Genomic DNA, 24,574 nt, shown 5'->3' on the forward strand with positions numbered 1-24,574 from the left:
GAAGCAATCCTTCACTCTGAAATCCTTTATCTTGAGGGAGAATGTAATATTTATGATTTTTTTTCCCTGTTTACTGCACATGCTGATAAGCAGCTCTGGGACCAAGGGGTTGCCAGAGTCTATCCCTTTTTCTTCCTGAGGGCTGACTAATTAAAAAAAAATAAATCATTAGTTGAACTTTCAGTAACTGTTTAAAAAAACTCATGCAGCATTGGAAAGGTCAATGTCCAAAGTAGTTTGGGATTCAGATCCCAGCAGGTCTGATGGCTGCCGGGTTTCTCAAGGGAAAAGCTAAGTGGGACACCTGAGGGGAGGAGGTATTGGTCATTAATCCAGGAGTCAGCAGCTGGCCAAGTCCAGTGATCTTAGTAGAAACAAAACATGTGCATGGTGTGAGGTTTCTTCAAGCCTAGGTTTGTTGCCTGGCCTGCCAGTCTGAAGAATTGCTTGCTTTTGCAAGTTTAATAATCAAATGGATATTAAGGTCAGGGAATAGGCTAATGCTTTAGCCATCCGCCTGGGAGACCTAAGGATGTCTCATAGGAATTAACTGGACAGGAGGATTTTGATGGATTTTGTGTGAAGCTGATGAAAAAGAATTGCTTTTGGAGAAAGGTCACATGCAAAGCCGATGCAAGCAGTCATCTTCATTACTGATGTGACTTCTCCATGTAGAAACACAGGCAGGGAAGGAAAGAGCTCTGATTTTGACTAATGACCAGTCAGAAGGATGCTGTGATGGGGCAACATGTGCTCCTGAACATAACACGATTGCTTTAGGGGAATGTTTCTTTGCTTTTGGTGAAAACAATACGGTCACAGTATATATATTTATATTGGTAGCCTCGTCCTCCTCTCCTGATTCTCCACTTATTTCATTGTGATCGCCACTCTTTGTATGGGGAAATGTAAAAGGAAAAGCAGGCTAAGCACATCAGAAGAAAAATGTATCATTACTGGGATGAGAACATTTTATACAAAAAGAGCTGAGAACGAAGGCGTTGTGATTCATGGTCCACCAGGTGTGCTCTACTTGCTAAACTGCCGTCCTAGTTAATCTCACCTGTACTTTCCAGCATCAGAGTGAAATTAGAGTAACTCACTGACTGCAGTGTAACAAAACTTCGGCCGTGGCAGCAGTCTGTGGACATGTCCTCTGCCCACCATGAATAGAAGGTAATTCAAGTGAGTTTTGTCATCTGTCTTTGAAGCTAAACTAATTTCAGTTGTCTTGTATCTGCTGTGGAGTCTGAGGTCCACGACAGCACTGCACAGGGAAACCCACCTGTATGGAGGGCAAACTGTGGTCCACCAGCCGCCGGGGACATCCCGCAGCTCAGCATTTTCCATCTCCCAGTGCCAGGCATTAGGTATAACCCACCTTTTCTGCAGTGAACGACAAGCAGGCAAATATTTAAAACGTTATTTCCTGATCATGCGAATGCATACAGCCTGTTTTTCTATGGGATTTCTGTATTACATCTGTATAATGACAACCAACGTAACCATTTCCCATGATCTCATGTTTCCATGCATTGCCTGAAATACCTCACAGACCCTCATCTCTTCTCCAGTAGTCTGCCTACTCCTGGGGAGCCAAAAGCAGCACGTGCCACAGCCTGTTTGGAGCCATGTGGTGCTGACCGGCTCTCTGGGATGCGTTTGTGCCTTGCCAGCTGGCAATCGAACAGGACAGATAATTACTGGTCTCACCTTGCAGGCCTTCCCTCAAGCAGGACACTAACTGCGGTTCTTGTCCTCTACCCAGGCCTTGGTTTTCACTGTTTTATAGGAACTTCTTATCTTTGATATCTCCCCCACTTTACCAAAAGTGACTGAAAGTGGCCAGTGGATTCAGAAATTGTAGGGGAGGAGGCACCTGAGGGAGGAGGGAACTAACTGACAACATACGCAGCACAACAACTGTGCAGCACGACCGGCTGCAAGAATTCACGTCTTCAGAAAAATGCTACCCAAACAGGTTGGCTTTGTGCGCACAACTTTCCCCAGGGAGAGGATGTGAGGGAAGAAGCCTCACATGGGATGGATGAGCTACATGGATTCAAGGGCAACTGGAAGATGGTCAGGTTCCCTCTTGTTGAAGACGTGGAGAATTTGTGCTGAACCTCAGGCTCGTCAGTATGGTACTTGTCATCAGCCCTAAATTAACTTGAATGTAAGCACATATATTCGAGAGATGAACAAGATATGGCAGTTGCAAGTGGCATTTGAGTGAAACGTTTTGTTCCTTTCAGAGCTGTTAATAGGCAGACTGTGCAGCAGGACCTGCTTGGAATTGCTTAGATCTGAAATACTGTTAATTAGAGAGTGACAGACACAAAAGGGTAAATCACTGCCACCACTGTCTGTAAGACAACAAGAGCAGGAGATGGATAAGGCTTGGATACTGATCAAAGCTGTGAGAAAAGTCCCAAGGCTCTATGGGAAAATTGTAATAACAAAGAAAAAAATTCTTATAACTGCTTTTCTGCTTCTGATTCCTGTTGGCTGTGGTCTACTGACCATCTTTCGCGAAGCTATGAGGCTCACAGCCTGGCTGGTGGCATTTCTGTCGGCAGGTGACCAAGGCCTGGGTCAGTCACCATAATGCCTCTTTACGTTTACATACGATTCACCTTAGTAACAAGAGCTTGCTTCAGAAACCCTGCAAGCCTGAAAAAAAGGCTTATCCCAAGGATGTTGGAAGAGAAATATTTATTGCTTCTCTCTAGAAGAACCTGTAGTATTCAAACCATGTGCTGATGACCGTAAGACAAACTCCTGAAGGACTTGATGTTGCCTCTCTTCTGCTTGTGAAAGAGCTACTACTTTCTTTTTAGGAATTACAGTTCAGCACATCCCTTTAAGAGCAGGCTTGCATGTCTGACTTTTGAAATAAGTAGAATTAGCGAATGACGGAACTGCTATTTTTATTGTCATAATTTCTAGGAGCCAAGTTCATACAAAAGCCCATTGTGACTATCTCTTTTCATTACAGTCAGGCAGAATATAGCCAAGTTCTGCTTTCAGTTACAGTCATATAAATCTAAACTACCTACATATTCCTTGCCAGTAGTGCTTTTGTATGCTGGAGTGACCGTTCTATAGAATTATTTTCCCAGAAAAAGCAAAGCCATAATTCATCTATGTGACTTACAAGGGCAGGTTCCAAATAAGCTGCAAGCGCAGCTAAAAATGGAACATGAAATGAGCGGGACAAGGAAATAAGAAAATAATTTTAAGATTTCCAGTCTTGAACATCATTATGCGTTCGCATATATGCATACCGAAAAGATCTGTTTGCAATCAACTCCTTTGTCACTTACTGCTTAAGTGCTGGATTCAGGGAGTCTGCTGCTACAAGATGATGTGTGAGCAGCAATACAGAATGGGGAAGAGGATCTGAAAGCATCCAAGACCTAGCAGCCCTGGGGAGGAGGCTTGTCAGGCAGCTGTTCGGTTTGGGAGTGCTCGGGGTCTCCAGCTGGGGAAGCCAGAGCAGGACTAAGAAAGAGAGAGGGAGAGATAGAAAGAGATAAGGCTAGTTTCTTGTCTGGTTTGGGTGCTCAGGCAGCATCCCAGCACAGGCAGAGCTATTCTGGCCTTGGCAACGGGACCAACTTGTAGAAGGGAGGCGATGGGGGCTGGGGAGCTGGTGCTGAGAGGCTTTGCCATCGGGCTGCACGTGTGGCTCTGCTCTTGCAGCACGGGCATGTTTGTGAGGCAGGTGGACGAAAGCCAGCGCTCGCTCCCTGCTATGCAGCCGCCGTGTGTACTTTGGCACGGTCCTGAGGCTCCCTTGTTGACGGAGCGCAGGTGCCACGGAGGCTTTCAAGGGAAAGTTGTTATTTGGAATGGAAGCAATCCCTGCAGCCTGGAGGGATGCCGTGCGGGGAAGTCTCCAGGCCTTGGCTGAGCCAAGAGAACACATGCCCATTTGGCATTTCACACATAAAAATACAAGAGCAAGGTCTGTTTATATTAATTACAAATATTAGAGGATTTAAAATATGTGGCTTGACGCCAAAATGGAGGGTAGCTAAAGCAACTGCTTTGGAACTATCTGCACGCAGAAATACAAGCCAGCCGGCAAGAAAGAATATCACAAACTAATGGAGATGTTTGAGAGGAAAAGTTTCCCAGGGATTAGCAAGAGTTACAGCTGGAAAAGACGTGATGTTCCCTCTTTTTGCCAATTCTAAGCAGTTTTGCAGTGTTACATGCCTACAGCACGTGCACTGTGCTGTGTAGGGCTGGTTGACATGTTCAGTAGTGCATAGGCGAAGCTGTCTTTATGTTTGGTATCATCAGGTGCATTTCCACAATTTGGAGGTAGATGGAAGTGACAACACAGAGTCCGAAGCTTGGCATCTGGTATAAATATGGTCATTTCTTCTCTGCCCTTTTGCTTGCTGTTTGTGAGTTGATCCTGCTTTCTGCCAGGAGAGTATGCATTTCTCATGGAGCTCCACTGCACTAACTCATAACATCTTCCTTGAATATTCAGGGTGGTGGTGTCTGAGTCACACACTGCTATTTCAGTCTTGATCGGAGAGCTGAAATATTTACAGCTGTAGTATACCAGCCCTCCAGAGGACTATCGATTCCTTTCTGAAAGTCTAATCATGCCTTTTCCCACTTCTCCCTGCTACATGCAGTCAACATGTTTGAGAAGGCCACCTGCAGCATCTCCCTCCAAAAATATCTAAAATAAAGCAACAGTGAAATAAATCGGAGGCTTTAGGTTATATTCTAGCGCTTGCACTCTTTTGGCTTAGATCAGGAATGCTGGGGGGCAGGAAAGAGGGTGAAGTGGTATGTATGCATCTCATTTTTCCAACTGTATTCACAAAAAGGAGGGTTTTTTTCCCCTTTCTCCTGTTGAAAAAATTAATCCAAGGAGGCCCCTCTCCCCTGTTGTCCCTTGTAGACTGAGTGGGACCAACACTGCTGTATGGACTCACTCCAGAAGCTCCTCAGGGGGGAGGCAGCTTGCAAAGGAGGGGCTGGCACAGGCCTATAGCTCTCGAAATGGGCTTCTAGGAAAGCAAGTGGAGCAGTTTCTTTCAGAAACTGGATTTCAGGGAAGCTAAACTGGGCGGGAAAGTGCATTTGTGTGGCTTAGTTGTTAGTCCTTGTGTCGCCTTGGTGCCTGGGGCTGCTGAGCAGCTGTATAAGCAGAGAACAGAAGAGTGATTTCTGCTCCACAGAAGCTGGCACCGAAGCCATGAAAGCTGTGTACGGCCTGAGGATGCGGCAGTGTGTCTCCTCCGTGCAAAGGTCACTGGGAGATATGTTTTCAGTTTCTGTGTTTGCACTGCAGAGCCCTGACCCCCACTGGAGCAATCAAAATGGCACGTCAGCAGAAATGGGGACCGTCTGGAAGGAGGTGTCTCTCTGGACACCCCAATGGATCAGGCTGCAAGTCACGCGGTCGTGGGCTAAAAAAGTTGCATGTACATCACGCAGCATCTCCTGCTGGTCTCACCACACAGGAAGGCACGTCCTTGTGCTCAGTGGCGCTTTCCATGCAGCACAGATACCCACAGAGAGTCCACACAACCCAGACCGCTTCCCCAGGCTGCCACCCTGGGCTCAGCTTCCCCGACTCCCCATGAGTCTGGCTCCTCAGAGATGCTGGTGATTCCTGGCACGTGAATCCTGAGTATTTGAAAAGAGACCATGAAAAGCCCCTGGTTTGTTTCAAGTCCTCCAGCGGTGCTTGATTATGAAAACCTCCCCAAAAGAAAACAATCAGTCCAATTCACCAGGGAGGCTTCTTAGGAAAGGGGCCAGAAAGCCGGCGTGTTTGGCCCAGCGTGAGCCAGAGCATGGCAGGGAAGCTGGGGAGCAATTATGGAGAAAGTCTGGCTCCTCTCCTGTTGCCCCAGGGTGACAACACAGGTGCTCAGTGCAGGCGAAATCTCTGGGACAAGAATGTGGTGTTAGGGAATTCCCTGCTCAGTAGGAGGGAACTGAAACGTTTCAGCATCTCATAGCTTGCCAAATACAGGCAAAAACTCTCTGAGAGCAATGAGAGATGCTTCCCAGTATCTGTGGTGAGTGGGCAGCCCAGTTTTGAGACCTTGCCTCCAAACAGGGAGATGCTGAGTGACAAAGGGGTCTTCTGGTAAGAGTGTCTAAACCATCCCCTTTCCTCATATTTTAATAAATAGCTGAAAAATTTCAAACGGCAGACCCTTCTATTTCTTTAAAAAAAAAAAAAAAGAGAAATACCATCCTGAGCTGACATTTATCTCCCCAGCATGGAGAACATCAGCTGGCTGGTTTAAGCACAAGAGAGTTATTTCTGTAATGCCAAGGTCACATCAAAGAATACACCAGGCTCCTCTAACTACATACAGCTTTGCTTGCATGGTGTACACTGCAGAGACTCTCAGACATACGGTGATGAAGGCTCAGTACAGAATAGACCATCAGCATCCCTGGGTGGAGGGCTGTGATTTGTAGCCGAGGCCTGTGAAACAAAGCTCTGGAGGTGAGGTGTTGGGAAACATGTACTTGGAAACATATTTTGAAGATTCCCCTGGCAATAGCAAAAGCAACCCTGGCAATGATTGTATGTTGGTTTATTCCATTCCAAGGTTTGGGATTTTCACAGCTTGACTGGGGACGGCTAAGTTTCCCATACAGCGATAACACTCATTCATCAGTCGTGTTTACAGCGAGTGACACAGCAAGGCTGGAGACAAGGAGCGGCTTTTCCATGACCACAGCTTCCCTAGTTAATCCCTTTTTTCTCTCCTTCCTTTATCAATTATAGTCTCCTACCAATGGAGTATATGTTTTATTATGAAGCAATTTTTGGCAAGCGTTCCATTCCAATAAACATTTTCAGTAAATCAAAATTCAACATTTTAATTCAGTGTTGCTTAACAAGCCTTTGGCTGGATTTAGCTTTTCAGTATTTGAATTTGTGGATTTTAGTATCATTTAACCAAATTTCTTACCTTCTTGGAAAAAAATGCAGGAAAGAAATCAAATGAGGAGATAAAAGGAAGAAACCCTTGTTCCTTCCTCATTTCACACATTCCTTCATCTTTTTCTCCTACTGTAATTCACACCCAGAAAAGATGGAGAAATAAAATATCTGAGAGGATATGGAGAGAGACCTCAAAAGCAGCATTTTTCCCCCCATTTCTCTCCTATTTCCTGTATCTGTGGGAAAAAGGAGAGAAATATGAGCCTTTGTCCCTCCACCTCCCCTTCACAAAGATCAGAGAAGTTTAAAATGAGTGAAAATCAAAACCTAGGATTGAAAGTCAACAGAATTATTTGCATTATTTTGTTTCAGATACTTTTGGCAGAAAAATGTATTACTTGGCAGGAAAAAGCTTAGCCTTGTTTCATTTATTGGTCAGGTCTATGCATGAGCAGTGTGTTAGGTGTTAGACACTTCTTGTGTAGACCAGATTACGTCCATGCTGGCTAATTAGTCCCATCCCGCTGCACCTCTTGGGATTTTCTGATTCTAACCTCAAACAATAGGATCTTCTATTAAAAGAAGGGAGAAACAGGGACTGAAAGGTCTGGTGAGACTGAAGTGTGTTGACTGAAGCTGGAGGCATTAGCTCTGGCAGGAGAAGTGCTTGCAGTCTGAGACTCCCTCCCATCCTCCAGGGCTGGGCTTTTCTTCCCCAGAAGGCTTCAGCCTGCACAAATTCAGAAAATCCCTCTGTTCTGGGAGTGAGCTGGATGCTGTATTTAGAGGTTCACGTTGCAGACAAGCTTTTATTCTGTGCTGAGGAGCAGGGAGGTCCCTGCTGCCCGCGCTGGCCATGGGGTCCGAAGGGCTGTGGGGAGCTCTGCCCAAGGCTAGCGCGCTTGTCGCTGGGGGCAGGAGATCCCCAAGCTCACGCCCCAGTATCTCGCAGCAACACGCCAGTTTTCCTCCATGCTGCTGATACAGTGCGGAAGATAATTTATAAATCTCTGAGTAAGAACTCAGAACCGCATCTATTCTCACTTCTGCATCCCTAACACAAAAGCACCCAGAGGCACTTGGAGGAAAGTTCCCCTGCGCTATGTCCTCTTCGGCTGACCCCTCCTGTCCAGGGGCTGCTGGATGAGGCAGGTGCCAGCGTGAAATGAAACTGCTATTCAGGGAAGAGGGGGGATCGCACTGAGTCCCATCACCTGTCTGCTGCTGTGAGCACCAAACGCAGACCTCCTGGCTCCCGGTGTGGCATGTGCCACAGCCGTGGGACCAAGTCGCCTCAAGTTCCTGACCTTCACTACAGCATCACATCCCTTTATGCCCCCGGGCGCTTCACTGAACCTCCCTTTTCCCGTTCCTTCCACTGTTAAAGGGTGACAAAGAGACTTGCCAGCCCCACAACTGGCGCGGGATTAAACATGTGCAAAGTTTGATGAAAAGACAAGGTGTGAATGCTGACTGCTGTCAGCAGGGGAAAGGGGGCAGGTTAGCAGGTTACGATACCACCTACAGCTCCTGTGCTCACTGCAGCAGGGAACGGGGAGCCAGGCTGTTGCTTCCAGGGTTATATTCTACTCGCTGGAGCACAATAAAGTACTGGAGTAATTTTGAAATACGTCAGAGATATAATGCTGGTAGTGGTGGAGACAACAAATAGGGAAGACAATATCTTAGTGTTGGGCTAGCCACGTCAAATTCCATCCCGCTTCAGCTGCTTTTCAGGAAAATAGATTTCTGCTTTTAAATATAAGGATTAGCAGCAGCAGATTTAGGGCTTAAAATAAAGTATGTATTTGAGATTTATTTAAAGGCCTTTGACTCCCAAACACTTCGCTTTAATATATTGCTTTCTGAGCTGACATGGCTTTCATTTTTCATCACTACTTTACATTCCAGTGTTTGAATGGTTTATGCAGGGGAAACCTGAGGTTTTCAAAAGCTGAAATTCTTCTGCTGCTGCTGTTTAAGCAATGCTTTCTTTTCTTCTCTGTCTGTAGCAGGTTCTTAGCACAGAGAACTGTAATTCAGAACAATTCAATTTTCCATCATTTAAGAAGCAAGACGCAGTAATAGCTTAATCCTGATTATACACCGCCATTTGTGAGGACTGACTTCCAGATGTTCGTGTTGTTTCTTTTTTTTTCTTTTTCTTTTAAATGTGAATGTTATTCGTTTCTTTGGACTTGGTGCAAGGAAAGAAATCTCTGAAATCCCCAGGATAAGAACATTGATCAAACTTCAGTCCAAATGAAGTCAGAAAGCCACCCTGAAGTTCTAAATATTTGCTGGACAGGTCCAACTCAGGCTGCAGCAATGGAAATTTTCCTGTCCTAAATCCTGCCCTGGAGGGATTTTCTATTTGGAATAGAAATGTTCACTCTTCACTTTTCCTTGGACTCTCTTTAAGAGGTCGCTAAGTATAGCAAGGTCAGAGATCTAGGATCTGGTTTGCATCCAACCAGCTTTGACCTTCCGAAGGCATTGGCTGCACTGCCAGCCAAGATTTCATGGTTAAAGGTCAATTAAGACTAATCCTTAAGTTCCAAAGAATTTGGGGGGGGGGGGGGGGAGAGGAATGGGGAAGAAGGCAATGACAGTGTTTGAAAGCCAAAAACTGAATTTGGTAGCAAATGTTCTGTGTATACCAGATTTCAGACCCCGTATCTTCCAGAGTCAACTGTCCAAGTCACGCACTCCCTGTAACAAGCCTTTCCTGTAAAACTGTGCTTTCTGGCCCAGTGGAGCAAGCTGGATTTTGAGATGCGAGCTGCTCTCCTTAGTCTGTTTCCAACAAAAAGTGCCATTTTAAATTGAATTTCAGTGCTATCTTTGCACACATTATTCTAATCACCCTGCTGGGAGGGTTCTCTGTGGAGAGCGACCAGAAGGCTCGTGCTGAAGCTCTGCTGTGTGGATCCAAGGGATAAATTGGAGTTCATGCAGCTGACTGGCAAGCAAGCTTGCTAATAAAGTTTAACTCTTAAAGAAGACAGCTTGGTCTGGACTACTCTGATTGCCTTGGCACAACGTTGTGGAAATACAATTACAAGATTTGACTGCTCTCAATTTGTTCCAGGTAGAGAGTGAGAGAGAAAAAAAAGTGGTTTTTTAAATTAAAAGTAAATAAGTGAGCCCAATTTTGAAAGCTTCTTGCCAGATTAGTGTTTAGCTCAGCATTATCTTTTCATCTGCATCATGGTGATCCTAGATACGTAGATCAACAGATTTCCTCCACTTCAGCAGGTAAAAATGGCATCTTGGCTGTAGCCATGAGCTGACCAGAAAGGCTCCGGTGAGTGCTGCCCATGAGGCTGTTGCGTGGGCTGCCAAAGCTCTCAGCGCTGTACGGTGATGCTTGCAGTCATGGTTTTTGGCACAGCAGCTCATAAGAGCATTATGAGAACTCACTGTTGATTATAACATACGGTAAAAAATATGGGGATTTTGGTTGTACAGTACATGAAGGCCTCCACCTGCCAATTTTCACCTGCTTGGCAGCTCTTCTGAGGTGCTCAATGGCAAGAAGGGCCAGCGCGCTTGCATGACACCGAGAGGCTGTGCAGGGGAGCATGCGTCCGAATCCCACCTACCCCCCGAAGGGCTGTGTGACAGCTACGCCTTCTCTCAGCTCCTGCCAGCAAAGCTCTCCCTCACGGTGTATGTCAAGTATTAATTACTGCTCATATGCTGCCTACAAAGATCACTTACTGCACTGTGAAAAAAACACCAAATATTATTCCAGCCTCTGTATGGGTGACTGGGCTGAGCTCCCCAGCAAAGCCTCTCCAAGCAGAGGCTGTGATTGTGGGGAGCAAAACGAAACAAAACAAAACAGGAGGTGCTTTAAAACAGCTGAACAAAGACACACAACAAACCTGCTTGACTGAAGTACTGTTGAATTAATGCAACCTGAGCTCTGAACTAGCTATGGAAATGCATCATATTCATCACCCAGGAGAAGAGGGGCTGGCAGGGAGCCAGGGGGACGGCATGGGCAGTGTGGATAATTGTGGAGGCCTGCTGGTAGATGGAAAACATCTGGTCCGTGTTCGAGTTAAGAAGGGATATTTAACTCTATTACCCAGATTTGTATCTGTCCTTTACTTATTCAGATTTATTAGCATAGGCTTGCGACATCAAGGTTATGCGAGGCTGAGATATCTTTGCGTGTTGGGGGCCATGGAGGGTTGATGTTAAAGGCAGGAAAGTTACAACAAACACCTGCAGGTCTCTCGATGCTGTGAGCAATGGGATCGGTGCGTTAGCGTGTCTGAGGACCTGTGCGCGCTGGTGCCTGCTGATGTAAACATGGGTGATGTGCGCGTGGGGTGTCTGAGTAGGGAGGTACCTCTGTGTGTGCCCGGTGGTGGACACGGGTGAGGTGACGTGAATGGACAATGTAGCGTGGAGACACTAACATTCTCCAGCCTGAATACAAGGTGAGCAGCTCACAGATCCAATGAGTGGGGGTGCTTTTAGTGACTTTCTTATACCTTTCTGCTCTCCTCTTGCAGTGCGTTACCCATTCACACCACCTACTAACAGCACCATCCTCAATATCCCCATGTCCTCTGCATTGTCCTGCCTCACAGCCCATCTCCTCTTTACCTTCCTCTTCCAGTGCTCCTCCTTCCCTACCTCATGTCTCTATGTCCACTTTCCTAATGCAACATCCTTACTTCTGCATCCAGATATCCAAGCTCTCCTTCTGTCCTTCTCAGTGCGTGAGACTTTAGACGTGTGTGGGGACTTAAAAGTACTCCGTCCCCTTGAAAAACAGACCCAAAGGTGTCCAAGCTGAGGGGGAACTTCAGAAATGTGGCCGAAGGTGGCTTGACCTAGATGACCCAACCTGACAGCCTTGGGACCTGTATTCACAAATCCAGGACATTAAACCGCACTGAGCCTGACAATAACGGTGGGACTATTCTTATTCTTCTTCCACCTCCCTCCAGCTTCTAGCTTGAAAGCATTTACTCTGGGAGCAGAGACACTGCCAGGTTTCTTAGGCGATCATCCACACTGTAGGGATAGCAAAGAGTGAAGGCAAATAGGTCACAAAGCACCCCTAGGCTGAAATTATTGCCCAGCACTGTCCCATGACTCCCCATGAAGACAGAACACACAAAACATGAGCGCCGCTGATTTGTGAGATGGTCCCCACTCTGGTTAATCAGCGATGGTTTCAAAGATTGCTAGTGAGCCAGTTCCTGGCAGGTGTAAGCCTGTATTTAACATTGTTCAACCCCAGTTGTTATTTAAATGAAAATAGGGATCTTTTTTTATTTCCATTCCATTTAATTCCTCCAAGATATTAGCTATAATTCATCATGTTTATAAGTTCTGAAATTAACTTCCCTCCCATAGAGTTCAATAAATAACACTTTTCCTGAATAGCTCATTCACAGTGCAAAAACACCTTCTTCCTCATATTTTTCACTTCATAGAATGAAACCATATGAGGTGGTTAAGATTTACATGGTCAGTTCTGGCAGGCTTTTTATATCTATTTGGGTTGTTAGATATAAATCAGTACCGGGCCTTTCTCCAAGACCAAGTTATTTGTTATCGTGCTACATGTGTGTTTCTGGGTCAAAATTTGATAAGGTGTTTTTAGCATTATTGCATGGGGTAGGTAGGGTTTACATTGTTCTGTGCCAGCTTCCATGTTTTGACTGCAGAACATTACCTTATACTGCATTTTATCACAACTGAGCACTGGAAGTTCGAAAATTTTCCCGACTCAGAAATAACACGTGTAACTGTGAATCGCATAGTTTTCTTCAGGGACAGTCCCATTTAACTGAATATCCCATAAACATATGTGTGATCAGGATTAGAATTTTTTTATGATTTAGAGTAATGATTTGAAGTCATATGAATATGGCTTCCTTAGAAAAATTATGCTCTTTAAATCTGTAGAAAATCTAATTGCTTGCACAGGGAGGCTTCTGCAGGACCAGAATTTAACTTCATGCAAGTCTTTTAGGCATGCAGGGACATGGGGCCATGTGGGATCTTTAGAAATGCCATTATAGACCCCTCTAGTTTAACGTCTATGATAATGGTCTCAACAAGTAGAACGTCCATGGCCGATACGTGATACTATTTGCTGAGTGTGTCAGGTATTTTCTTTATGTGTTTGAAATATCACATCTGGGCAGCTCCATCCTTTGGTGTGAGTTTGAGCTACAAGTACTGCACTAGACACAGCCCAGGAACAGGACTTTGGTGGCTTTGTGAATTCAAGACACCAGAAAAGTAGGTGGGATTTAGGAACTTGACACTTCAAGTAGCAGCCGGGCAACTGAATTGAAGTCATGGCAGATAAATGTCCCCGTAACTGTAAGCGCCTAATCAAGAGTATTCAAGATCCAAGACCTGATCTTATGTACACACTCACAAATGGAAAAGTACCATGGATTTTAGTAACTCCCGATTTACCCTTGCCTGATGACTTGTGGATTTTGTCCCTGGTTTTTATGATTTACTGAATATGTAAAAACCAAAGCACTTCAAGACCAGTCTATGCATAACTTCAGCACTCAAAGATCAGAATTCTGACACAGATTAGGTCCTTCTCAGGACAGGCAGCACAGATGAACATAAGGCCATGTTCAGAGAATGCATGACAGTTTATGCAAAACACTTAGGAGCCACTGAGGTACCTAAGTTCGACGAACCAGCAAGTGGGTGCTTATTCAGGACTTTTGGATCCTGAATCCTTATATCACCCGTGAAGTAAACCAGATTTTCCACAGGCTAATCTTGGGGCCTGAATCAGACCCCTGTGTCTCGGTTTTGAAAACAGAGAAAGAGCATAAGGTGCTGCTTGAGCCCTGGGTGGCTCAGCAGGATGGATCTTGGAAGACCTCACTTTCTGATCTAGGGTGCCTACATGATTGCTCCGTTTTGTAAGAGAGATTTCAATTCTCTGCTAACCAAATGGTCTGGGCAACCCTTCACATCGTTCACTAGGACACCAGATTAGAGCTGCCATTTAGGTTTTCTTTAGCTTTGCTTTCGTAGACTGGGTTTTGTGGAAGTCCTTGATCTCTGGTTTCCATCACACCTGCTATCTTATGAGATCTGGTGAAAATAAACAAATCCAAACTTTGGAAAGTCATGTCTACATTCATAGAGACCTAAGTCTACACTTTGCCTTATATCTATATGGACCTCCTAAGCTAAGGCTTTTTCTTCAGATATATCTCTCTTGTGAGAATGTCATGAAAAATATTAATAACCCACAGACAATTTTAGCTTAGTCCAGAGCTTGTTCTCTGCAGCACGACAGCTGTAGGGTGACTTGTGTAAATTAGCAAGGTCACCTCACTCATTACATACAGAGCTCTTCAAAATTTTAATTGTGAAAAATCCTCTAATTTAAACAAGCGCTTGTTGTGGGTTTCCCCAGAGGTAATTAATAATAAAATACTTCTTCTAATATCAATGTGATATATGATGACACAGCAAAGCAAAAACAAGCCATATTTTGTTCAAAACCTGACATTTATAACCCCACTTCCTCAGAATCTTTCATTCCAAATCTGATGGTTTTACTCTTCATGCTTTCATCAGCACATCAGCCCATCTTATGGAACAGAACGTCTCCACTGCATGAACCCCCTGGATGTTTTTCTATCAGAATTTAGCTCAAGATCTCATCCGTGCTCCAGATCTACATCTGAAGTGAATAGAAGCAAAACACCAGTATCGCTTAGGTTTGGTCTTTCTGCTGTGAAGGAAGTTTGTTATTTGATCACTTTTTCACTCAACGAAAATCTTTTCCTCCCCTGTGGAAATATTCTCAGATCACTTTCTCACTTTTTTTTCTTCATCTTCAGTTTTGCTTTGCATTAGGTTTTTCATTATCTCTGGGGGGAAACCCTTGAAGTTCTCCCTGTGCTTGAATATCTTTGATATGCCGAAGTTTCCTTTTGTATCCCATATTCCTGCTCCTGCTCTGGGCAGCTTCATTTGTTGACTCCCTGATAGCAGCCATCACCGTATGTGTCACTGATCAAAAGTGGTGAGAGGAGAAGAATGCAGCAAAGGAAGAAGCAAAATAGCTAGAAGAAGTTTGGTTTGGCAAACGATTCAAAGCCTCATATCTGATCAGTCATAACCTCCTCTCTGTCACTAACGTGTTTCACTACAATTTACATTTAAATGGTGTTAAATGAAGACTTTTATCTTAGCTGCCCACCCCCCCTGAGAACGTCCTTTCCTGACACTTTCACCTCCTGCTACTTGTACAGAAACACAAGGAGAGATTAAAACCCCCACTCCTGATGGCTCTGTTTTAACTCCATGTATAACCCCCCCTCTTTGTAGGCACCGTTGTTAATTGATGGGCAGTGCAGGCAAAGCCATGACAGGCACAACAAGAGGAGAAATATCACTACAAGGAAAAACACAGCTCACTGCAAAGGGTTATGCTTTATGGCCAAGAAGCTGAAGCTGTGAAACATTTGTTATACTTTATGGAGAAGAGGCAGAAATTGAGAGTTGTTTATTAACGTGGAGTTACAAAAAACTAACCCTAACAATAATTCAGAGATTACATGATGGGATGGGGGTTTGGTTAGGAAAGGGATTCCTAGGGCCCCATCCTGCTGTCTACTGAGCACATCGTCATCTCTCCCCAGTAAATTAGCCCACTCCCATAGGTAGCTGCAGCATAAGGTGATGGTTGGATCCTTCTGATCCCAATGGGACCTGCATCAGGTTCTCTCACCAAGTCAAGAAACTCCACATTTCACACAGCACCAGAAATTCATCAGCCCGCGGTAACCAATGCTGTGTACTAATGGTGTATACAAACCAGAAGGGGTGGGTGTCTCTAGCAGAGGGGGAGGTGTTAATGTGAAAATTAAGTCCTAACTATTAACGTGTTTTTTCCTTGCCTTCACATGCCCCCAGACTGAGGAAGAACTGAACTTTTATACATGTTTAAGCTAAATGTCTCCCCAGGAAAGTGAAGATATGATATTCAGTAAAGTCCTTGCTTTCTGATGGAAATTTTCCTCCCCTTTGCAATATTTATAATTTCTCAGGCTTAGGAACTTTGATCCTTGTGCACAGTGTTCAGATGCACCTAGTTATCAGTTGCATCTTGCTTTTGTGGCATTTACCAACTCTGTATTTTACAGGTTACGCAGGTATTTCATTGAAAGTGACCTCTGGTTCTATGGGTCTGTAAGCCCCTTGGTCCTTGACCTCACCCTTGTGATATCAGCATACCCTGGACCCGCAAAGATTTAGATGTCTGTATTTGTTGGAGGTAGGGGGAAACATTATCCATCCTGCAGGGATGGGGAATTGAAGCATGAAGTGAAGAAGTGATTTAGCCGAAGGAAGGAAGTCTGTGACTGCTCCACGAGGAATTGAATGCAGGTTTTCCTAGTCCCAGTGTGGTATCCCCCACCCCAGACAATCCTTCTCATGCCAAGTGCTCCAGCACTAGATCTGTCATTAGGCAGCAAGACCCTCTGTGCTAATGATGCTTTACTAACCCAGGCATGAGGGTCGCACAGTGCAATGCTTCTGAATAAAAGCCTGAGCTGCAAATCCTGCAGCAGAGGAGCAAGGCAAGAGAAAAAAACAGGGCTGGACTTAACACACTTTGATTTCAGCGTGAGTCAGGCCAGGATCCAGCTCTAGAAAACATCACACAATATTATTTTGAGCAAAGGTTGTTAATGAGATCACGTGTACATTGGGGAGGACAGAGCGGGCACATAAGAAAGCAGACCTAGGGCTGTATAGGCTTAACATGCTTTTCAGATTATTGTCCCTTAGCCAGAGAATTGCTGTTCTCCTCACTACATAAATGGAGCACTGAAATATAAAACAAAAGCCATTATCTGTCCAACCAGCATCTGGGTCACAAGCGTTTTGGTGTGGGCGGGTAGCTGTGAGATATTTCTAGGTATTATTGCCAAGAAGAGTTTGAAATCTCACCGGAAGCTGAAAATTGCACTAAGGATAAACAAAACAAAAAAGAGAGTCAAAACACCCCCAGAAGAAAACTCTTCACAATGAAACATCGATAACTTAAATGGGAGAGGAGGCAGGGCTTTTGATCCAGGAACATTTTAAAGATTCTCAGAAATTTTGAATGTGCTTGGCAGATCGGTGTGTTCGTAGTAATAAATTTGGGATGAGATCGGAAATGTAGGGGGTGGAGGGAAATGCAGGCTCCAAACTGCTGAAACAGCAATACAGGCTTGTAAAAGCCAGGTGCAGGGACCCGCATGCTGCTTTCTGAGGACACAGAGGACACGAGACTTGTTGACAACTTCATCTGCAACACAAGGAACCGTCCCAATCTCTGCAGGCAAAATTTCTCCCCAGGTTGTCTCCGCCGTTTTGCTCGCTGCCACCTTTCAGCCCAGGGCTGCGCTTGCGGTGCCGAATTTTCTACGTGTTGGGGGAGACAAGTCAGTGAGTACCACCTTGGGGCCTGAAAGTGTGTCGGATATATGAGAAAGCCGTCTCCCTGGCATTCCCTTCATTGAACAAAACAGAGCTTTCTTTTGTGTTTCTTAGGAGAAAAGCCTTATGACTTACATGGTCACAAGGAGCCCTGCAAAAGCAGCTGTTAGTTGCAGTCCTGGGGGGTGGGTGCAGGAGTCGTCTTTTCTACCATATATGTACTTGCTGAGGTTTTTACACCTGTGTATTAGATAACCCATTTAGACATTGTCATTCAAAGAAAGCCCTTACTTGAAACAAAAGATTTAAAGCCCCCAGAAGGATTGTCAGGCACCTCAGCACACCGATGTACTCCCCTGGCTTTCTTTCTCCTTTCCTGTTCTTTGTATGCATTTTCTGCCTTTCTGTGGCGCCCACGTGGCTGTGCAGTAATGCACATCACTGCAGGCAAAATGAGAGGCAGCGGAGGAGGCGGAGAGAGAACTGGGGGCGACACTTGAGGATGCAGGCAGCCTCACTGCTTCTGCGGCAGAGCCACGTGGGATGACCTAATACAGCTTCAACATGTGCAATATGCATTGTCTATATTTTTAAGTGTGCTTTATTTAGGTCCAGGCAGCCAGAGAAGGGAAATGAGTTTCGATAAACAATAGGAAAAACATAGACATCTAAAAACAGATTATTTCCTACTCCTCATTTGTATTGTGCCACTCCATGTTCCAGCAAAAGCTGAGGATTTTCATAAGAGGGCAAAACGATGGATGTAGCCTTGCCACTGCTTGTGACCCACCTGCCTTTCCTTTGATGACCTTTCAGTCTTCAGAAATAAATCCAAGCACTACTGCTCGTGTTTGGGCGTGCAGCTCCCCTGAGGAGGCTGGCAGTCCATGCTACCTTGCACCCTGAGGGATGTGGTCCACCCATGAAGGAGAGGAGAGGAGTGACATGAAGCATTCCAGCTGCTGCTGCCATGAAGCTTCATGACACCTTTTCACATCAGTAATGGTGTGACTTTTGGCCAATTAATTTGCACTTTTATAATTTATGAAAAATTTCCTGTGGAAAGTTCATTGCTTGACTTTTTTTTGGTGGACTTTTTCTATTTAAAAAAAAAAACCCAAACCCCAGAACTAGTGCTCCAGTCAGCAACTCCACCATTAAGAAGCTTAGGTCCTTCCTTAACTGCAAAGACCAGCGCAAGCTGAACTACCAAGTTGCTTCCATGGCTTCAGTGAAAACTACATAATTTTTTTAGCCTTTAGAGCAAAGATGCTCTGCTCAGAACCTAGTCAGCACCCAGCAAGGGTGGGCTTGGCAGGGGGAGAGCAGGGAGTGTGGGGAGAAAGGAGTACAAGGTGCGGTAAATCTTTGGCCGTGTAGCTCTGTATCTGGCAGAGTCAGTTGTCTTAAGCCAGACGTTTAACCTCAGTTTCTAAGTCTTTCCCTGTGTGAAGGGAGAGCTGGTCCTGGAATGCTGCACTTGGCTGGGTTCTCTCATCTTCTCCAGTCAAGCCCTTGAGACCTTTTATGAAGGAGATTTAGGAAACTCAAGGTTTTACAACAAAACAACAGAAGAAAAGCAGCACAGTTCTAGAGCGCAAGTCATTTTGGACAAGTTAGCCCATGACTTTGTAATACAAAGAACATGAAAGGCCTCTGAGAGCGGTGTGTTGCTATAATAAAGCTTTCTTTAGGAAATGCTTTGGCACAGGGGTTTATCTGTTTGCTGCACTGAACCATTTTGATCTGAAAGAAGTCCAGTAATGGCATTGAGTTTGCTTTTCTCTGTGGGTAATGAAGCTGCCTGCATGTTTCCACTGCTTGAAAGCAGCCAAAACGAGTACATGAGCGTTTGTGTTGCAAAACAGTTTTCTCTGCTATTACTAATCCCACCAAAAAGGCACAGGGAGATTTACAGAGAAATGTTTCTTGGCTAGTACAGGCGTGCTTGTGCCTGCTTCTCATTTCTGAGTAAGTCAAAGGAGGGATCACTTGCCTTTTACTCATGCCAGAGTCTACTGAAATCCAACAATCCTGCGTCCCACAGGGAGCCAGGGGCCCACTGTTCAAGCCTGGGTGGCTGACAGAGGAAAATCCACGCAGAACACCCCACCAGTGAACCAGGGAGAAGGCTACTGTGGAAAGAGATTTCAGGGCTCACTGGTTTACTCTTATGTTGCTATTTGCCAGTGAGACAACTGGACCTACTAGGTTTCTGCTCAGTAGCTCTGATACTAATTTTCTATATATTCAGTAGGGCTGATGTTAGAGCTATCACATGTGCTCAACAGACCTGTGTATGAGCATTGAAAGTTTCTGGAGAAGCCTGGGGTGTTTTAATCCAAGAAAATGGCAAACTTGGAACATCCATATCTTGAGTTTGTATCTGGGAGTCAGAATAGCTCCCTATCCTTTGCAAAGGAAGATGCTTGTGTCTCTATACCTTCTCCAGACACAGAAAAGTCATCTTCGGAGGTGTCATCTGTGAACTCTGGGTTCATCTGGACCGGGCTAGGTCTGCCAGGCACGTGGGCTGGGGCACAGTCTAAACATGTCCACAAATCTCTGCAAATTTGATTATTTGTTGCTATTATTTGTTAAGTTTCACATCTGAAATATAAGCACTACAGCCAGAAACCCTATAGGTGGAAAAGCTGTCAGTTCTCATACATCAGGCAAGAGTTGACACACTACTGCTGCAGGGAGAAATTCACCTCTAGGAAGCTTGGTGGGTCTCTGTAACTCCACATGCGCTCAGAGAAAGAGGTGCTGCAGGGCAAGGAGCTCTGCTTTATTGTCTTGCAGTAAGGAATGTTTCCGTGGCCACAAAGGCTTTACTTGGTGGGTTTGTGTTACTATTGCTCAGTGTGCTGTTGGGAATATCTCAGAGTGCTGAGCAGACAGCCCTTCGTCAGCAGGGTACCATGTAGAAAGGGCTTTTTGGAGGTGCTGCAGAGTAAATCCTTGAGCCTCAGCTAAGTACCACCAAAAGAAAAACAAAGTGAGGAGTGCTGGATTTAAGTCCAGGAGCAGGGACCCTTTGCATAAAGTTGAGACGGGCCTTGAGAAAGTAACCAGAGGGTTGTAGGAATGTGCTACTTGCAAAGATAAGTACCATGGACCATGGTAGAGGGCATCTGCCTCTTAGACTTTTGTACCAGAGACTGAGTCAACAGACTCTGGTCAGTGCTACCACAAGGAAAGAGGGTTATTGCTTTTTTCCTATAAGCACTGGATGCTTCTGACCCTTCACTCCCTATCAAAGCTCAGCGCTTGTTAATAGGCAACTGCTGCCTATTAAACGCACCCGGAGTAGCTATGTAATGAGCACAAAATGCCACAGCAGGGGCCCATCACTGGTGGTTATTAGCTTAAGGAGGGACCTTACCCCCTCTCCCCCTTCTGTTCAGTCCCAGCCCTCACTGCCAACAACTCCTTACATATGACAAGTACTCTGTGGTTGCCAAGGAGAGCCCACCCCCACAGAGAGGAGGAGAACGTGTGGAGAAGTAGCAGCGAAGACCATTATCATCATTTCTACAGCAATGGGAGACTGGCAGCCAAGTGCTGTTGGCAGTAAAGCTTTCAGCTGCTCTGGGAAGATTGAGAGTGGTCTCATAATGATTCCCAGACATCTGCTTCGCAGCAATTTCTCGGACTCATTCCCGCTTTGGATTGCTTTCCCCCTTCTGAAGGGCAGGGTCTAGCAGAGTGGGAAGAAGGTAGACTCCCTGAAACAGAGGTTTGAGGGGTCACTGTGCCCCAGGCACACAGTCTTTGGTGGAACTAGGAGGGCACTGAACCCCTGGCCTACCTCCAGCCCTTGTGCTGGAAGCTCAGGTCATCCATCCATCCATCCATCCATCCATCCATCCATCCATCCATCCATCCATCCATCCTCACCTGGCTTTTTCTGGCTGTCTGCCAAGGGCAGCTGCCTGTCTCCTGGTCTCTTCATGCCCTGAGCAGTGCTGGCAGGACAGGCAGCAGAGAGACCACCCTGCAGCGGCGGCGAGCTGATGCCTTCACCACGAGCTGCCCTTCCAGGGGGAAACCCTCGCTTTCCATTTACCCATCGCAGCAGTGACGCCATAACTCCCCGGGAATGACACAGCAGCCCATTGCCGTGGGGGGCAGGGATGGGGCCCAATCCACAACCACAGCCATCTTTCCTTACTGGCTTTTTGTTTTTAAGGAACTGGGGCAAAGTTGAGAAGACTCCTCCCCCTCCTCCCATAAATCTACAACTGGGAAACAAACACAGGCATTTCCATCCAAAAATGTGCAGCTCAGGCTCATCTCTAGCTGAGACAGGAGTGACGCTAGATTCCCTGAGCTGCAGCAGGCTGGGCAGAGCAGATGGACTTCAATTTTAATGAAGGCAAAGAGAAGGGGGAGGTGCAGAGCCCCCAACACGCAATGGAAAGGGCTCTGGGGGAAACTTTGTGGCTAGGACTCTAAGCACACTTTTTTTTGCTGATGCATAATTGCTTAAATGGAGCTTGGCTGAAAGCTAAGATATAGTAGGGATTTTTGCTTTCTGTTAGCCACCTGGAAAGGGACATTAATTCCCTTGTCTCCTGTATTCTGGGGCGGGGATGCAATCCTAGAAATTTCTCCATGATAAGGACACGAGTCCAGGTGAACAAACCCTACTTCCCCGTCACGCAGGAACGGACTGCTGTGACTTGAGTGCCGTTGCCCTGGCTTTTTGCCAACACCACCCAACAGCAGAGTTTGACCCAGCGTCACCGTTCCAGTACAATGTGCTAAGTGGCTGCCGATTCTCCGGCCAGGACGAGAGCCATGGGGACAGCCTGGCTGCAGCACAGGGCAGCCAGCAGCATGGGCGCTTGGGTACTCCTTCCACCGACACGCAGGGAGGGGACCCCGGAGCCGTCTGGGGGGGATGATGCCTGCTGGGTGGCTCCGTGCCCCTCTCAGCCCCTGACCTTGCAGCCAGGGCTGCCAGCCCGAGGCCAGCCAGCACCAGGTGGGGGAATGGCCATGGGAACGTGCCCTGAGGCCACCAGCCACTTTGGCAGACAATGGCAAGGCTCCCTTTTAGGGGTAGGGATGGGGCATCCAGGATCAGAGAGGTCACAGAGAGCTCTGCCGCTGTCTGATCTGATGGCCAGATGTTCTCGACTGGAGGTGGCAGCGCTGTGATTGCCAAAAGCTCTGTGGGGGAGGGGATGTCATTTGGGAAATACTCTTCCTTCCAGCTGACAAGCTTGGGCTGGCAGTCAAGAATGTCAGTTGTCCCTAGGGTTCTTTTTAGCAGCTACTGTGGCCAAGAGAGGTGTGAAGACAGAAATGTGTAGTCTCAATAGATCAGAGACCCAGTCAGCTCCAATTAGACCAGCCAGATGACATCAGAGATAATGTAAAATAATATAAGGCCTATCAGCTCTGTGAGAGAGGACTTACAGCATTAACAGGGAGAATAGGCTGAGACACCCTGTGGGTCATTTTGATCACAGGTTTTTATGGGGCCAAAGCCCATGGAAAGAAATTAGTCTTTCCTTTAGGTTCTCTGATGTTTGGGGTACGTCATGCAAATAATAAAACCCCCCTTCAGCCAGTCACATCCTAATCTTGCAATTGCTCTGCTTATATGCTGGGAAGATAGACTGCCACTGGGCTCTGCAGAAATACAGACCGCCTCTGAGCCTCTTAGTGAGTCTTCTGCTGTATGAAGATGTGTAGATATATAAAGGTCTTGCTTTATCTAGTGCGGAATCACAGCCCTGAAAAGAGAGGTTTTGACTTCCCCTTCAAAGAGGTTCAGGATATTTTTGTTATCTACAGATTTATTTTCCCCTTTTTAAATACTGCTAAATATTTTATCTCAATGTCTGCTCAGTTTCAGAGAGTATGAACAAGACAGCACTGAAGCAGAAAGTTCATGTAGTGTGGCTTCTCATTTTCTGACAATAGCTGGCAGGCACCAGTGCTTTTGGGAAAGATACCCTCCAAAGCGGGAGATAATGAAATGATCTCCTCTCGAGAAGGGCTCCTTACATATCCTGTTAAAGATTAGTCTCAACCCTGAAACCAAAAGTTTTTAAAACCTTTAAAATTAATTTACCGTTCATTTTTTGCAACTTTGGATATGCTTCTATCTGTAGAGAAATCCATTCCTTTTAGGATCTTGCCAAATTTATTATCTTTTTTTTTCTAACAATATTATGGGAAATAGGTCTAGTAGCTTGATCACACATTGGCTAGAAAAGTGTTTCCTCTGATCCATTTTGAATTTGCCCCTTTTTATTTCTTTACTTTTATCTTGTGGATTAGCCTCTTACTCAAAAGCCTTTCAAAATCCTTTCACAAACAACATCTGCTCAGCCCCAGGGACCTGCAGGACAAGACGACAGGCTCTAGTGAAACCCATCTTCTTGATGCAGTGTGCTATGAAACTTTACAAGTGAAGGACCAGATAGGACCTGAGTTTTACAGTGTGAAGAGTGCCAACTGGCAGGGAAACAAGCTGTTCTACACTCATTACCCTAGAAAGCCGGGCATTTTAGTTAACCTGAAAGGAATTAAAACCAGTGACTGAAAGAACTCAGGGTAACAATAACATCTCAAGAGAGGGCAGGTAGCTACTTTTTTTTGTGAAACATTGTAGAGCTTAAATAACACCAACATAACCTAAGACACTAATATGAAATTAATCTAGATTTGTAACATAATCAAAAAGCTGATATGAATCAGAACAAGAGCTAAAAAGAAATTCTGACACTACTGAAAACAAGTTTCTGTTTAAATTGACATGTTTTCACAACCCCTCTGCCACTCTCTCCCTTCTTCCTTCCCTCCCTCCTTTCTTTGAACCAACCAGAAAGATATCTTCTAAAAAAGGAAAACCTTCTAATGATGACTATCTTAAATTACAAACAAAAGCTGGATGTCTGTCCTTATGTATATCTACTGTCCCTGGGTCCTGAAATGGGGCAATATTCCCTGATTTGCCCAGAGTTCCGGGGTAATTTCTGCCCTGGGCAACAGTCAGAGCATGGAAGTGATTACTGTGGTATGAAATAACATTGAGATAACATGGCACATGGCCATTCAGGCAGCTGAAATAGGCCCTGAATAAGTTTGGCAGCCCCTCTGTCCCTATCAGCATGAGACAAAGGTCTTCCCCCCTCTCAAAATCCTTGTATTGAT

At 45.5% G+C, this 24,574-nt stretch overlaps 1 long non-coding RNA gene across 1 annotated transcript; it reads right to left on the reverse strand.

Moving 5' to 3' along the window:
- Window positions 1-1,210: 1,210 nt before the first annotated feature.
- LOC142063709 (uncharacterized) lies at window positions 1,211-21,569 on the reverse strand. The gene is made up of 3 exons (XR_012662842.1): window positions 21,471-21,569; window positions 17,534-17,638; window positions 1,211-1,386 (listed from the first exon to the last, which is right to left on the reverse strand). It is a non-coding gene; the product is annotated as an uncharacterized LOC142063709 (long non-coding RNA).
- Between the last annotated feature and the right edge of the window lie 3,005 nt (window positions 21,570-24,574).

Source organism: Phalacrocorax aristotelis, chromosome 12, assembly GCF_949628215.1.
Source record: "Phalacrocorax aristotelis chromosome 12, bGulAri2.1, whole genome shotgun sequence".
Lineage (NCBI taxonomy): Eukaryota > Metazoa > Chordata > Aves > Suliformes > Phalacrocoracidae > Phalacrocorax > Phalacrocorax aristotelis.